The sequence below is a fragment of the Gossypium arboreum genome, chromosome 6, assembly GCF_025698485.1.
Source record: "Gossypium arboreum isolate Shixiya-1 chromosome 6, ASM2569848v2, whole genome shotgun sequence".
Classification (NCBI taxonomy): Eukaryota; Viridiplantae; Streptophyta; class Magnoliopsida; order Malvales; family Malvaceae; genus Gossypium; species Gossypium arboreum.
Window position 1 is genome coordinate 106,173,670 of NC_069075.1, and position 15,160 is coordinate 106,188,829.

The window sequence follows — 15,160 nt, forward strand, 5'->3', positions numbered from 1 at the left end:
TACTTATTCTGTTTGTTTCTAATGAAACTAGACTCAAAAAGGAATCTATACACATATGGCATGACTTCTAATTATCTCTGTTTAATTTATAATGAATTTCCAAAGTCAGATCAGGGGATCCAGAAATCGCTCTGGCCCAGTCCCATGAAAACTTAAATATCTCTTAAAATACAACTCATATGACCGTTTCGTATCTTCCATATGGAATTAGATTCATCAAGGTTCGATTACATAATTTATTCACTATTTAATTCCATTCCTACTATTTTTAGTGATTTTTCAAATTCACACCACTGCTGCTGTGAACATCTGCCTTTAGGGTAGACTTTACCTATTACATAGTTTCCATGATTCAACTAACCCTTTAGCATATATAGCACAAATTATGATAGTGATTAACCATTCTAATGGCCAATCCTTGCCAAGCATATCCACACCTCTCAATAACCATATTCATACCAAATGATTATAACATTATGCTCAAAACATATATAAGCCATTTTCGCATGGCTATCCAAAATTATACAAATCCAAAGGGTCCATGACCCACAACAAAAAGGGGTAGTCCTATACATGCCATTTCAAAGTTCAACCAAAAGTGTACCAAAAAGGGGCTTTGATAGTGTGGACGACTTCGACTTCAACAATCCCGAGTCCGATAGCTGACGAACCAAAATCTATAAAACAGAGAATCAAAGAAACGGAGTAAGCATTTAATGCTTAGTAAGTTTGAGCCATGAAATTACACACAACCAAAGTATAGCATTCATATGGTTAAACGGATAATCTCATATGCACAAATTCTCAATATCATACTTACTTCACATTACCAACCCTTATATTCATACACAAAAGATCAACTTAGCCAAGGCTGGAAGCTCATTAATTTACTGAGCGAATATTATTTAAACGGAATCACTACCCTAATGCATATACGAAACGTACCTCATCGTTGGGTTTTACGAGCGTATCAATTTAAATTATTACAGCAAGATCACTCGTTCTCAAACCAAGTACCTTGAGTTTAGCGGATATAGCCACTAGCTCAAATGCCTTGAGGACTTAGCCGGTTATAGTAACTTGCACAAATGCCTTGGGACTTAGCCCGGTATAATAACTCGCACAAATGCCTTGGGACTTAGCTTGGATATAATAGCTCGACAAACGCCTTGGGACTTAGCCGGATATAGTAGCTTCGACGAATGCCTTGGACTTAGCCCGAATTAGCCACTAGCTCAAATGCTCTCGGGACTTAGCCCGGTTATCATCCCAACATTCATGCACATATCAATAAATCATGACACATCTAATTTCATTTTCATAATTAGTGTTCAAACACAAGTCACGATAAGCATTCCCATTTCGGCTCACTAGCCACATACAAACAGCATGGTTTAGTTTGCTTTATAACACGATCTCTATGCACATACATTATGACTTAATCAAATCATAAACTAAGTCTCATTGCTCGAAAACTTACCTCGGATGTTGTCGAACGATTTCGATGGCTATTCGACCACTTTTTCCTTCCCTTTATCGGATTTAGTTCCCCTTTGCTCTTGAGCTTAATTTAACAAATAAATTGATTTAATCATTTGAGCATCAAAAGAGGAACTCAAGGTACTTAGCCCATATATATACATTAGACACTAAAGTCACATACATATGAAATCATGAAGCAACTCAACATATTAGCCAATATTCACCTTAGCTGAATTTTCTAAGTCAAGATAAAGCCATCAATATGTTTACCTATGGCCGAACATACACATCAACCTATGTACTCATTCATGTGGTCGAGTATACATATTCCAATATGATTTCATTTCCATTTCGTTTAACACTTAACTTTTACCACATATCAAATAACCCATTTCTTTACTCATGTGGCCGATTATATTCGGTCATGCATACACACATAAAATCAATTTGGAGACTTTATCAATCCAACATACATTCGGCAATAGTCCATAATTCTCTCTCTCGGCCACTCATTTCCCACTTAACAAAGCTTCCATTCGAACTCATTAGTGAGTATCAATTAACTTAAGCTATCTTTTAAACCTTTATTTATCACTTCATGGCAAACCAAAGGCCACATTCGGCACTTTCATCCACCATTCTACCAAGCATGCAATATTCAACCACAACCAACTCACATTCGACCCTAGTTCATAACAAGGTAGCCGAATTCTTTTTATGGTTCAAACACTCATCCATCATCATTCACTAACTTTAACATGAAACAACAAAACTCACCATTATTAACTACCATAGTCAAAAACCTTACTCAATCCAAAATCAAAATTTCATCATGGGTTACAAAAAAATAACTTGATATCTCACTCAAGATCAACTAAAATTTCAAGAACTAATATGAACACCTTACCTTAATATTGACCTAAGATGGCCGATTGCTTCACTCCTTTCTTCCTCCTTTCAATTCGGCCAAGAAGAATCAAAGGACACAACTTGTTTTCATCACCGAATGCTCTTGTTCCCTTTTTTTTTTTCTTTAGATTCGGCTAGCAAGAACATGAATGATGATCCCTTTTTTTTTCTTTCATCATTTTCCTTTTTCCATTTCTTTATTACTAACTTTTTATTTTGTTGTTCCTCCCATGATGCACCAACATAACATGTCTATGACATGTTTTGCCCATCACACCTTGTCCACCCTATTTGTCATGGCCAGCCACTAGTAAATGGGGGGGGGGAAAATTGACATGCAAGTCCCCCCTTTTTCTTACATGCACTAATAGATCCTTATGTTTTGATCTATCACATTTCAAAAGTGTCACACATAAGTCCTATTGACTAAATTCACATGCAATTTACAAAATCGAAGCTTAAAACTTTCACACATTTATATTCACATATTTTAGACAATAAATATCATATTCAAATAATTTGGTGACTCGGTTTAGCGGTCCCGAAACCGCTTTCCGACTAGGGTCACTTTAGGGCTGTCACAGTATGACTAATGGGCTACTTGAGTGTGTGGGACGCCACTTCAGGTTAAAGAACACAAGAGACAACTTCAATGTCCCAACATCTACATGCCATGTTGCAAACACCGAACATCGAACCTACCAGGGATGAAGCAGAGGCGACATCACAATGAGAGGTTCATCGACATCACGACAATGCAACAAAAACCTGGATAAGTGTGGTCATTTTTTGATAGCTAATTAGGGTTTCTTTGTCCCGTCAAACCCTAAGCACCTATGACATTGAAGTTAGCCTATATAAGTCACATCATAACCATATTAGAAGGGAGTCAACCTAGACAGACAAATTTCTTTACACAATTTTCTCTAGTTTTTAGTTTAGCTTTCTTTTATGTTCACTTAATCAGAAGGTCCTATTCCAAGTTAGAAAATTGCGAATGATGGATGTTCCATAATCGCGTTGCTTCATCGATTGATTCATGAGCATTATTTTATCCTTATTCTTTTATTTATATTTTCATTTATTAAGTCTTTTAATTGAATGTTTGTATGAATATTTGAATATATTGTGTGCTTAATATTTATTCAACATGATTTGGTTGTTACATCATCGATTGAGTAAATAATAACCTAAAATTCAGTGTTTATTCCAGGGACTTAGTATACTAGGAAGTCGCTCCTAGTAGAAAATCTAGATAGGAGAGACCGAGAGGGTATCTTGTTGAGTAGAAATTGTGCCAAACAGTGAGACCGAGAGGGTATCTATATGCCTAGGTAAGACCGAGAGGGTATCTTAGGTGGTAATCCTTAGTGAAGCTAAGGGTAGTAAATACATAATTAACCAATAATTAGAGTGGCAATTGATTCTAGGCTAAGGGGCTCACGTAGTTGAAACGAGGAATAGGAGAAACCAATAGTTAATTTAGGTTTAGTTTTAGTTTTGGTTTAATTAATTAATTAATTAATTTTATTATTGTTTTGGATTTACACTATTAATTTGTAACTTGGCTAGATTAGTACTTATTTTCTGTAATTAATTTAATAGTGAATTTCTCCAATCTGCAATGTAACGGCCCGATTTTGGGCCTAGTTGGAACAGTGGTTTTGGAACCACTATTCCAAGGCTAGGGAAATTATTTATAATGTTATTTTATTTTTTATAGCATGATTATATGAGTGCATGAAAATTTCGGTGAAATAATTTTAGTGATTGCATGCTTAATTGTGAAAAAGAACTAAATCGCATAAAGGGAAAAAGTTTTGTTTTGCTAGCCAAATATGTTAAATAGATAGAGAACCAAAATTTGGGGTGTTTAAAGTGCAAATAGACCCTAAAAAATGTGCTTGGCCGGCCATAGAGAGAAAGAAAGTAGAAAAGTCAAAATTTGGTGTGGTTGGTGACTTAATTTTGACTAGAAATAGAATAAAATAAAACAAAAGGTATCATCTTTTTATCTTTCTTCTCCCCCAACGAAAATGGCAGCAAACAAGGGGGTTTTAAGAGCTTAAGCTTTCAGCTACTTAGTTCTCTTGCAAGTAAGTGATTTTGATGACTTTTCTTGATGATTTTTACACTTTTGGGACCCTTGTAACATAAGCTAGCTAATAGGGGGACTATTTTACAAAATGGTTGAAAGTATAGGGTTTTCCATGAGAGAATTTATGTTGTTTGCTGAATTGTTATGGAAGAAAATGAGTCTTGGTTGTGTAATAAACAACTTTTGTGAAAGAAGCATGCATGAAAACACCTAAAAGGGGCTATTTTGTAAAGTTGTAAAATAAGTTGTAAATGTGTGAAATAATTGAAATTATGAGTTGCTATAGTTATACAAAGAATTCGGCTAGGCTTGGTAAAGAAGGAAATTTGATAAAAATCAATTTAAGAGCATAAGGGAAAAATCATAATTTTTGTAAAGTCTAAGGGCAAAACGATCATTTTGCCAAATTGTGCATTATAGAATTTTTTTTAATTAATTTAATGATTAAATGAGTGAATTTCATCATGTTAGATTAAGAAAATCGAGATTTGGGCTTAAATCGGAAAGTACAAGGTTATGGACTAAAATGAAGTAATTAGCCGAAATTGCATTCGAGGTAAGTCCGTGTGACTAAATAAGCATGTTATCCATATTATTGTTAATATATTTGAAATATATTTTGATATAATTGTATTAAATTATATGTTGATGGAGTTATGTATGAGAAAGTGATGCCAAAAGTTAACAACACTCATGTGATGACAAAATACATTATAAATTTGATGGAGTATGATATTCCATTGAAACGAGTAAGTTGTACATAAATAATGCAAATATAATGTTACCATGTATTGTACGATTAGTATGGTCTGAATTGTTGACTTGCTTTGTGAATGTAAATTATGGGAATTTACGTAGCAATAACTCCCAGTTAAACCTTAGGAATAGATTGTGATATTCATGCCATGACATTGGGTGATATGTGTGCTAGTGCAAGACATGTCTGGGACATGCATCGGCCACATTATGAGAGCCAGTGTAAGACATGTCTGAGACATGCATTGGCATTGAGACGAGAGTTAGTGTAAGACCTATCTAGGACATGGCGTTGGCTTGTTGTGTGTTAGTGTATGACCTGTCTGGGATATGGCATCGACACTGATAGATGAGAGCCAGTGTAAGACCTATCTGGGACACGGCAACGGCCTCGATATATGAAAGTCAGTGTAAGACCTGTCTGGGACATGGCATCGAATTTGATGTGCTAGTCAGTGTAAGACCATGTCTGGGACTTGGCGTCGGCTTCTTATCCCATGTTTGGGGCTATTGAATATCCTATAGTATTTCAAATGGTTCAACGGGAGATTCATGGTATATATCAAAATGAGAGAACTTATGACCATGTTGTGAGTGGTACAGGTATTTACATGAAATTGATGAGATGTGAATTCAATTCATATTGTATAATTAATAAGGAATGAATATGAGTAAGTATATGAGCATGTTGAGTAACTCAGGTATGTATGCCAAACTCATGAGAAATGATTTCTGTTTTTGATGTACATTTGGTGAGGATGTAAATAGGTAAGTCATGCCTATGAGAATGATTTTGTCATGACCTTGTGATTATAGGTCTATATTTATGATGTATAAACATGTATTTTTACCAATGTGGTGAAAATAAATTAATAAGGGTGATAAACTTAGTATCATTAATTTACACTAAAACAGTTTTGGATAGCAGCAGTTTCACTTTGAAAATCCACCAAAAATTGTGGAAATTGAGTTAAAGGCTGAATAAAATATGAAATTAAATTTAATGAGTCTAGTTTCACATAGAAGAAACGGTGTAAGCAAAGGAGTTTCATACTATGAAATATTTAAATTGATGTGAGACAGAGTCAGAATGATTTTGAAATCTCCTGTTCTGATTTGAGAAAATCATTTGAAATTGTACAAAAATAGTTATGGGTTATATATTCTTAAAATTATTAATAAGTCTATTTTTAATATAAATGAACAGGAACATCATCTGAGTCCCGTATTTTGAGATAATTAATTTTTAGTGAAGAAGGGTTGGAATTATCAAATAGCGAAAAAGGTGTAAATTTAAGGAATAAAATGTACTTATTGGCTAGACCAAAAATTTTGAAAATTTTATTATAAGAAGATATGTGAGTCTAGTTTCAGGAAAATTAATGAATATTAATTTGGAGTTCCGTAGCTCCAGATATAAATAATTTAGTGACCATGACTCGAGAAAACAACTTGACTGGAACATAAGTAAAAATGCAAATAAGATTGTATTACCTTGAGAAGCAAGTTGATAAATTGCTTATTATTTTCATACGGTCTTACTAAGCTATAAAGCTTACCCTCTCCTTTCTATTTCTTTAGTGTTGTCAGGTTAGCTCAGGGTTGGAGATCGTCAGAGGCAGCATCACACTATCAAGCCATCACCTTTGGAGTATTGACATATGTGTATTAAGCACCTTCAAGTGAGTGGCATGTATAGGGACTTAGTTTTTATGATAGATGTTATTATGATTAGCCAAATGTATTGGCTTATATTGATTAATTGCATATATCCATGAGATGTGGCTTATAATGATTGTGGCTTATAAGCCTAGTTATTCATGATAAGTTCTAATGTTTGCGATGCGATGATGTTTTTATGCTTGTGGGACATGCATGATTGGTGTTAATACATGTGTGTATGATAAATGCTTCATGACCAATCAAAATGGTTATAGCCATGAAGTAATTGTATGGTATAGAAATAAGACGATGATGATTGAATATGAATACTTAATGTTTAAATAAGGTCACTTGACAAGGTCAATGAATATGGATTAATGTGTCTAGACTTGATATTATATGAGTATGTAAAACTTTTGAACGATAGTATGTTAAAGTTAAGAATACACCTTATTGAAGTCTGCTAAATCATTAAAATGATGCCATGATGTATAACTTTGATGTATGTAAAGATGTGAGGGATTAATGGTAACAAAAGGCTTGGAAAATAGCCTAAGTGTTAGCCACACGGGCAGAGACACGGCCGTGTGTCTCAGTTGTGTGGATGACACGGCCTAGTACACGGGTGTGTGGTTTGGCCGTGTGGTTAAATTTTGTTTGCTGACGTCATAGTCAGAGAGTTACATGGCCTGAGGACATGGGCGTGTCCTTGTACCCACACGGGCGTGTGACCCTGTTTCATTGAAAGAAATTTTCTAAGTTTTCTCAAAACTTTCTAAGGTTCTCGGTTTAGTCCCTAACTACTTTCAATGCATGTTTAGGGCATCGTAGGCCCGTGTATGGGACATTATGCATGTGTATGAAAAGTTTTGAATTAAAAAAAAATTTATGGCCCGATTTTTGCATGTATATGAATGTTTAAGTTCGGTAATGCCATGTACCTTGTCCCGGCGTCGGACACAGGTAAGGGGTGTTACATACAATCTCTTAGATACGGTCCTTAGAATACTTCCCGAAGTTTTTCATTGTAAACTTATTATGTTACAATTTAACCCGTATACTTGTAGACACCTCTTTTCTATTGTCTATCTTTTTGTTGCAGTTTTTCTTATCCGAAAGTTCGTATGTCTGACAGTTTTCAAATATTCTAAACTCCCTACAAAAAGAAGTTCCTAGTCACATTTCTTGATGATATTGCGCTAAGAGTTATTCCCCACTACTAATAGGTTTTTTCTTTAAGTAGAGACTCAACACATTACTACTTTTCTTTTCTAGTAAACTCCAATTGTGACACCCCTTACCCAGTTTGGTCGCCAAACCAGAGTAATAGAATGCTATAGACAAATATGGAATATTTGCATGCAATTCATTGATCAAAATTTTCAATTCAATATCAATTATCACATATGATCAAGTATAACATAAGATAAAACTAAATTCGGGTTTAAATCGAGCTTACTAAAGCTTTAAATTCCCCTTGCATCAATCGGGATCAATTTGAAATAAATACAAAAATAAGGGAAAATTTTATAAACAGGGGACACACGGTCATGTCCCCTGACCATGTGAAAGGTTAAGGCTGTGTGAGGATGGGACACATGGTCATGTAGACAAACCATGTAACTAACTATGGTTGTGTGATTCTAATTGCAAAACTTTGCAAATGTTCACAGGGCAATATAGCCAGGCCATGTGAGAGACTGTGACTGTGTACACCAATTATCACCCAAAACATACAGACCACACGATTGTGCCAAATGCATGTGTATGGTACATGGTCATGTGTTAGACCGTGTATACCTAAAGGTATCTTTCAAAACAAGCTTTTTAGTCCTAAGTTCACTTAAGCCACAGGTAAGCATTTTACCATCTCTCAATCTATACAAAAGTATCAAAATCATACCAAAACCACCACTTATAACAACCATCCTAAGTGCTTAACCAATATGCCACAATTGGTACCTCAATTCAACAATTCAAAATAAACCAGAATACTACATTTAAACCATTCTAATATGCCTCAAATGTCACCTTAAGTAAGACAATTAACATGGCATACATTATTACCCATTTAAAACATCTTAAAATGACTCAATATCAATCACCGAAACATGCTCCAAAACTTAATAAATTATTTCAAGCTTAACACAAACATGTCATTCATTTCTTGCACCACCATTTACCTACCAAATTAATCTCATAGCACAACACCTAATCACCATTTAAGCTATTAAGCATACATGCCATACTACTCAACAAGATTTCATTAACATAACCATTGCCATCACACATATATACATATATTTATATATATTGAGATACAAAACATGTAACCATAATATGCAAGCCTTCAATACTATTGTCAATCATGTAAAACACTTACACATATCAACCTATGTACATAACATATAGCCAATCAAAACACAAACCACATTCAAGAACTAAAGCATCAACATTCAAGATTGACCAAAACTGAATCTCCTATATACATGCCACAAAATCGAGTTTTTAAATGATAAAAAGACTACTAAATCAATATTGGGATAGTGTGAGCTTCTCGACGATCCGCCTAACATGCTCCGCAGGTTGGCACTAAAGGGAAAAAGGAAACAAGGGGGTAAGCATTACAAATGCTTAGTAAGTTCACTAATATTAAACAACATCTTACCTTATTTTATGATTTAATGCAACAAGTTATTCGAATGGACAATTTTTCCTAAACATGGTAATCACAAATCAATAATGTGAGTTTATCATAAAACCATTTTATATAATACTTCAATCATATAACATTCCAATTTGCTTATAATCAAAATTTCAATGTCAATTGTATAATCCATCAACATTTAATTCATAGGCAATATAGTCTATATCCATTATCACCTATAAGTATGAACATTTACTCAATTATGCTTTATATAAATAATGCATTGAACATTATTTCAATTTTGCCACTTTTCGTCACATCACATTACAAACCAAGCTCCAAATCAAACTATTTGATTCGTCATAAATTCATAATGGCCCTCTTGCTCATAAATCCAATTTGCATGATCTTTTACATGCTAATGATATTTATAAATCGTAAATTGTATTTATATTATCCAATCACTTCATAAATCCAATCATATATATATATATATATATTACTTGACTCGGATTTAGACGGATACACTGATCCAACCAACACACCAATTTGGTACCCAATACTATCGGATAAATCCAAAAATAATAAGTTGCACCCAACGTTGGTCGGTATAACCGAAAAATAGATGTAACCTGCACTGGTTGATATAACCAATAAATGGGGTGCCAACACTCCCTGACACGTAGTTGTATAACACAGAACTCTTCTTTTCCTATGACATGAAAATTATACTCGACCTTGACCGAATAGCTAATAGGGTAATTATTTCACATTTAAATTATAAGCCAATTTCTCAATTCAATTATACTATTCAATAGCCATTCATCAATACATATCAATATACCAACATAAATTTTCTCAATACAAAATCAATTTTGCATTTACATCTGTGACAGCCCAAAATTGACCCTAGTCGGGAAGTGGTTTCGGGACCGCTAAACCGAGTCACCGAAATGTTTGAGCGTAATATTTATTGTCTATAATATGTATTTATGAATGTGTGAAAATTTCAAGCTTCGATTTAGTCGATTGCATGTGAATTCAGTTATTAGGACTTGTGTGACACTTTTGAAATGTGATAGGCTAATCTATAAGGACCTAATAGTGCATGTAATCAAAAGGGAGGACTTGCATGTCAAATTTCCCCCTTAATAGCTAGTGGCCGACCATGACAAGGGATTATGGGCAAAAACATGTCATAAAACATGTTGTGACAATGGTGTATGTAAGAAAAAAATAAAATAATGAGCATGGGAATTGAATAATGAAAGGAAAAAAAAAAAAGAGAATGGTGAGTGTTTCCCCCCTTGCCGTGAGTTGAAGAAAAGAGAAAAAAAAATTTGTTCATCCTTTTCATTCTCTCTTGGCCGAAAATTCTAAGGAAGAAGGAGGGAGTTTTTGCTTCATGTTTGGTTTGGAAGAGGATTAGGAAGAGGTTTGGCCATACTTGTATCAAGATTAAGGTATGGTTGATGTTGTGCCATGAGATTCATGCATGTTTTTGGTTGCTAACTTGATGTTCTTATTAGCCATGGTTCAAATCCTTGCTATGTCATGGGGATGGTATTGGGCCAAGGTGGATGTTGTGTTAATGCCATTGCATGTTAAATATGAAGCTTGCTAATGATACATGTGATGGTGGATTGATGGCTCTTGGACTTTCTTTTTAGCATTTTTGAGTGAGACATTAAGTTCTTTGTTTAACCATGACCAAAATTGAAATGGTATGGTGTTGTGATGTATTCGGCCATGGTACATCCATAAGTATAATTTATGCTTATTGCATGGTAGGTAAGATTTGTGTATTGGATTTATGTTCATGTTTAGTTATAATTAACTTTGAGATTCGGCTCTAGCATATATATATATATATATATATATATGTTTGCACATGATGTATTGGTATGACATATATACTATCTCAAGGTATATATTTACATATGATGATGTTTCGGTTATGAAGTAAATGATTGATGCGTATTGAGTTACAATATGGAATGCGTTAGTGAGTAAGATGTATGCCGTTTATGTGTGGTATTAAATGTATAATTGGCCTCAACATGGACATGCATATTCGGCCACATGAGGGGATTGGTGTGCATGCATTCGGTTAGAGGCAAGCATATTGATGCCTATTCTTGGCTTAGAAAATTGCTAAGGAGAGTACTAACTAATGTGTTGAGTTTGATTCATGATTTCGTACATATGTGACTTTAATGTCTAATGAAAATATGTGGGCTAAGTACCTTGAACTCCTCTTCGATGCTCAAATGATTAAATCAATTTATTTGTTAAATTAAGCTCAAGAGCAAAGGGGAGCTAAATCCGATAAAGGGAAGGAAAAAGTGGTCGAATAGCCATCGGAATCATTCGACAACATCCGAGGTAAGTTCTTGAGTAATAGAGCTTAAATTATGATTTGATTAGATCATGTCTCAAGTAAATCGAAATCATGCTCTTTGTGCGTGGATATTGAACCGAAATGTGCAAGAGTGATAAGTGTATTGTATTTGAGTTTTGCTAATGAAAATGAAATACGAATGTGTCATGATTTAGTGTTAAATGTGCATGTTTATTGAATGGTGTCCGGCTAAGTCCGAAGGCTTTTGTGCTAAGTGACTCAATCCGGGTCAATTTCAAGGCATTTGTGCGAGTTACCAAAACGGGTTAAGTCCCGAAGGCATTTGTGCGAGTTACCAAAACCGGGTTAAGTCCCGAAGGCATTCGTGCGAGTTACTAAATCCGGGCTAATTCCCGAAGGCAATTGTGCGAATCACTATAACCGGGCAATGTCCCGAAGACAATCGAGCGAGTCGCTATATTCGGTTAAATTTCGAAGGTACGTGATTCGGAAATGAACGATCTTGCTGTAGAAATCCCAATTAATACGCTGGAAAAATTCCAGCAATGAGGTATGTTCGTATGTGCATTGGAATAGTTGAGTTCCTTCGAATAATATTCGCTCAGTTGAGTAATGAGCTTCCGGTATTTGGTTAAGATGATCCCTTATGTATGAACATAGGGGTTGGAATGTAAAGTAGAAATGATTTGAAAGTATGTATATACGGAATTATCCATTTAGTTATATGAATGCTTTACCTCTGTTGTGCTTAAATTCTTCGCTCAAAACTTACTAAGCATAAATTGCTTACTCAGTTTCTTTGTTTATAGATTTTGGCTCGTTAGCCATCGGACTCGGGATTTTTGGAAGTCGAAGTCTCCTACACTATCAAAGCCCCCTTTTTGGTACAATTTTGGTTGAGCTTTGAAATGGCATGTATAGGACTACCCTTTGTTGTTTTTCAAGTACTTTTTGTGATGTATGTGTTTACGGCCATGCGAAAATGGCTCGTAGAAGTGGAGTATGGCATTAGACCATTTGTGTTTATGTATATATGTATGGTTTCATGATGTGACTATGGACTGGAATGGAAGTGTTGGGCAAATGATCAGCCATTGGAATGGCTAAATATGATTATATGTGGACCTATGTATGACAAAACTCTAGTTGGTCCATGGAAACCACGAAATAGGTAAAGTTTACCTTGAAAACAGATGCTGACAGCAGCAGTGGTGTGGATTTGAAAAATCACTAAAATTTGTAGGAATGGATTTAAATGGGGAATAAATTATGTAAACGAACCTTGATGAATCTACTTTCATATGGAAGAAACGAAATGGTCATATGAGTTATATGTTAAGAGATATTAAAGTTCTCATGGAACAGGGCCAGAACAGTTTCTGGATCCCCTGTTCCAACTTTGGAAATTCACTATAAATTAACCAGAGATAATTAGGAGTCATACCATATATGTATAGATTCCCCTTTGAGTCTAGTTTCTATAGAAATAAACGGTATCAGTATTGAAGCCCTGTACAGGGAGATATCCAAGTCGTGATACGCAAAGGTCAGAGTAGTCAATCCCTGTAACAGGGGAGACTTTAACTAATAAACTGTACTAATTGGCCAGACCAAAAATTCTAGAAAAAAATATGTAGATGGACATATGAGTCTAGTTTTAGGGAAAAATTACAAAACTGATTTCCTAGCTTTGAAACTCAAGATATGATTTTTAAGGCGACAGTGATGCAGTAACCAGCTTGTCTGGAAATTTTTAAATGGACTGTGAAAATAATTAAGTCTGTGTGCACCTTGTGTTCGACTCCGGTAACGGACTCGGGTATGGGGGGTTACAATTTTATTGGTATTAGAGCTACGGTTTAGTCGATTCTAGGACTACCGTAATGCGTTTGGGTCTAGCTATACATGCCATTTTATGTGATTATTTGATAGTGTGGTGATTTCTGACATTTGCAAATGTGTTTATTTATAGTAATGGATCCCGATCCCGACCGAGCGGTAGCTGATGATCTTGAGAGTGTAGCGCCTGCTCCCGCACAAGGGACAGCGCCAGCGGACTCTCAACCTAATGCTAGTAATCCGAATGATGAGGCTAGGCAAGCTTTTTATAGCGTGATGAATGATTGGTTCAACCAATACATTCGAACTAATCTACTGTTCCACAACCTCCATTCCGAAAAATACCACCTCAAGACCTACAATACCTCCGGTAACTGACCAAATAAGGTCAAATAAGCCCCCAGTTGACAGAATCCGAAAACATGGGGCTACTGAATTTAAAGCTACGGATAGTGACGATGCCGAGCAAGCTGAATTTTGGTTGGACAACACTATCCGGGTACTCGATGAGCTATCTTGTATACCCGATGAATGCCTAAAGTGTACTATCTCCTTACTACGTGATTTTGCCTACTATTGGTGGAGTACTCTGACTTCTATTGTGCCCCGAGAGCAAGTAACTTGGGAGCTTTTCCAAACTGAGTTTCGGAAAAAGTATATCAGTCCGAGATTTGTTGATCAAAACGGAAGGAATTTCTTGAGCTTAAGCAAGGTTCTATGTCGCCATCGATTCGGCGAAAATTTGTTAGACTTAGTAGATACGCCGGAATGTATTTCATCCGAGGCTATCATGTGTAAACGCTTCAAGGATGGGCTGAATGAAGATATAAAAATGTTCGTTGGCATTCTTGAAATACGAGAGTTCGTAGTACTTGTCGAGCGAGCTTGTAAAGCCGAAGAGCTTAGAAAAGAAAAATAAAAAGTGGATGTGGGAACTGGAGAGTTTCGTAAAAGATCCTCGGGAAAGTCTCTTCAACAGGCATCGAAGAAATTTCATGATGATGTGGGCCGGTCTAGAGGCACTTCGGGCCTTTTTAGACGAGATCGTGATCGACCCCCTGTGGGTACACGAGGCACTTCGGTCGCCAGTGTTGGGAATGAACGTCGAGACAGAATGGAGTGTCAGCATTGTGGCAAATGGCATTCTGGAAGTTGTAGATTCTGTGACCGCTCCTGTTACAAGTGCGGATCAGTTGACCACTTCATTAAAGATTGCCCAAGGTTGTGCGAAGAATGCGATCGAGTGGGAAACCGGCGCTACCATCGCCGAGGTAGACCCTCTAGAAATACGGGCAATGCTAGTGGTGGTCGAGAGGATCTAGAGATGCTACGACCAGATCCGAGGCTCGCGCTCTGCTAGGGCTTATGCCATCTGCGCACGTGAGGATGCTTCCTCGCCGGATGT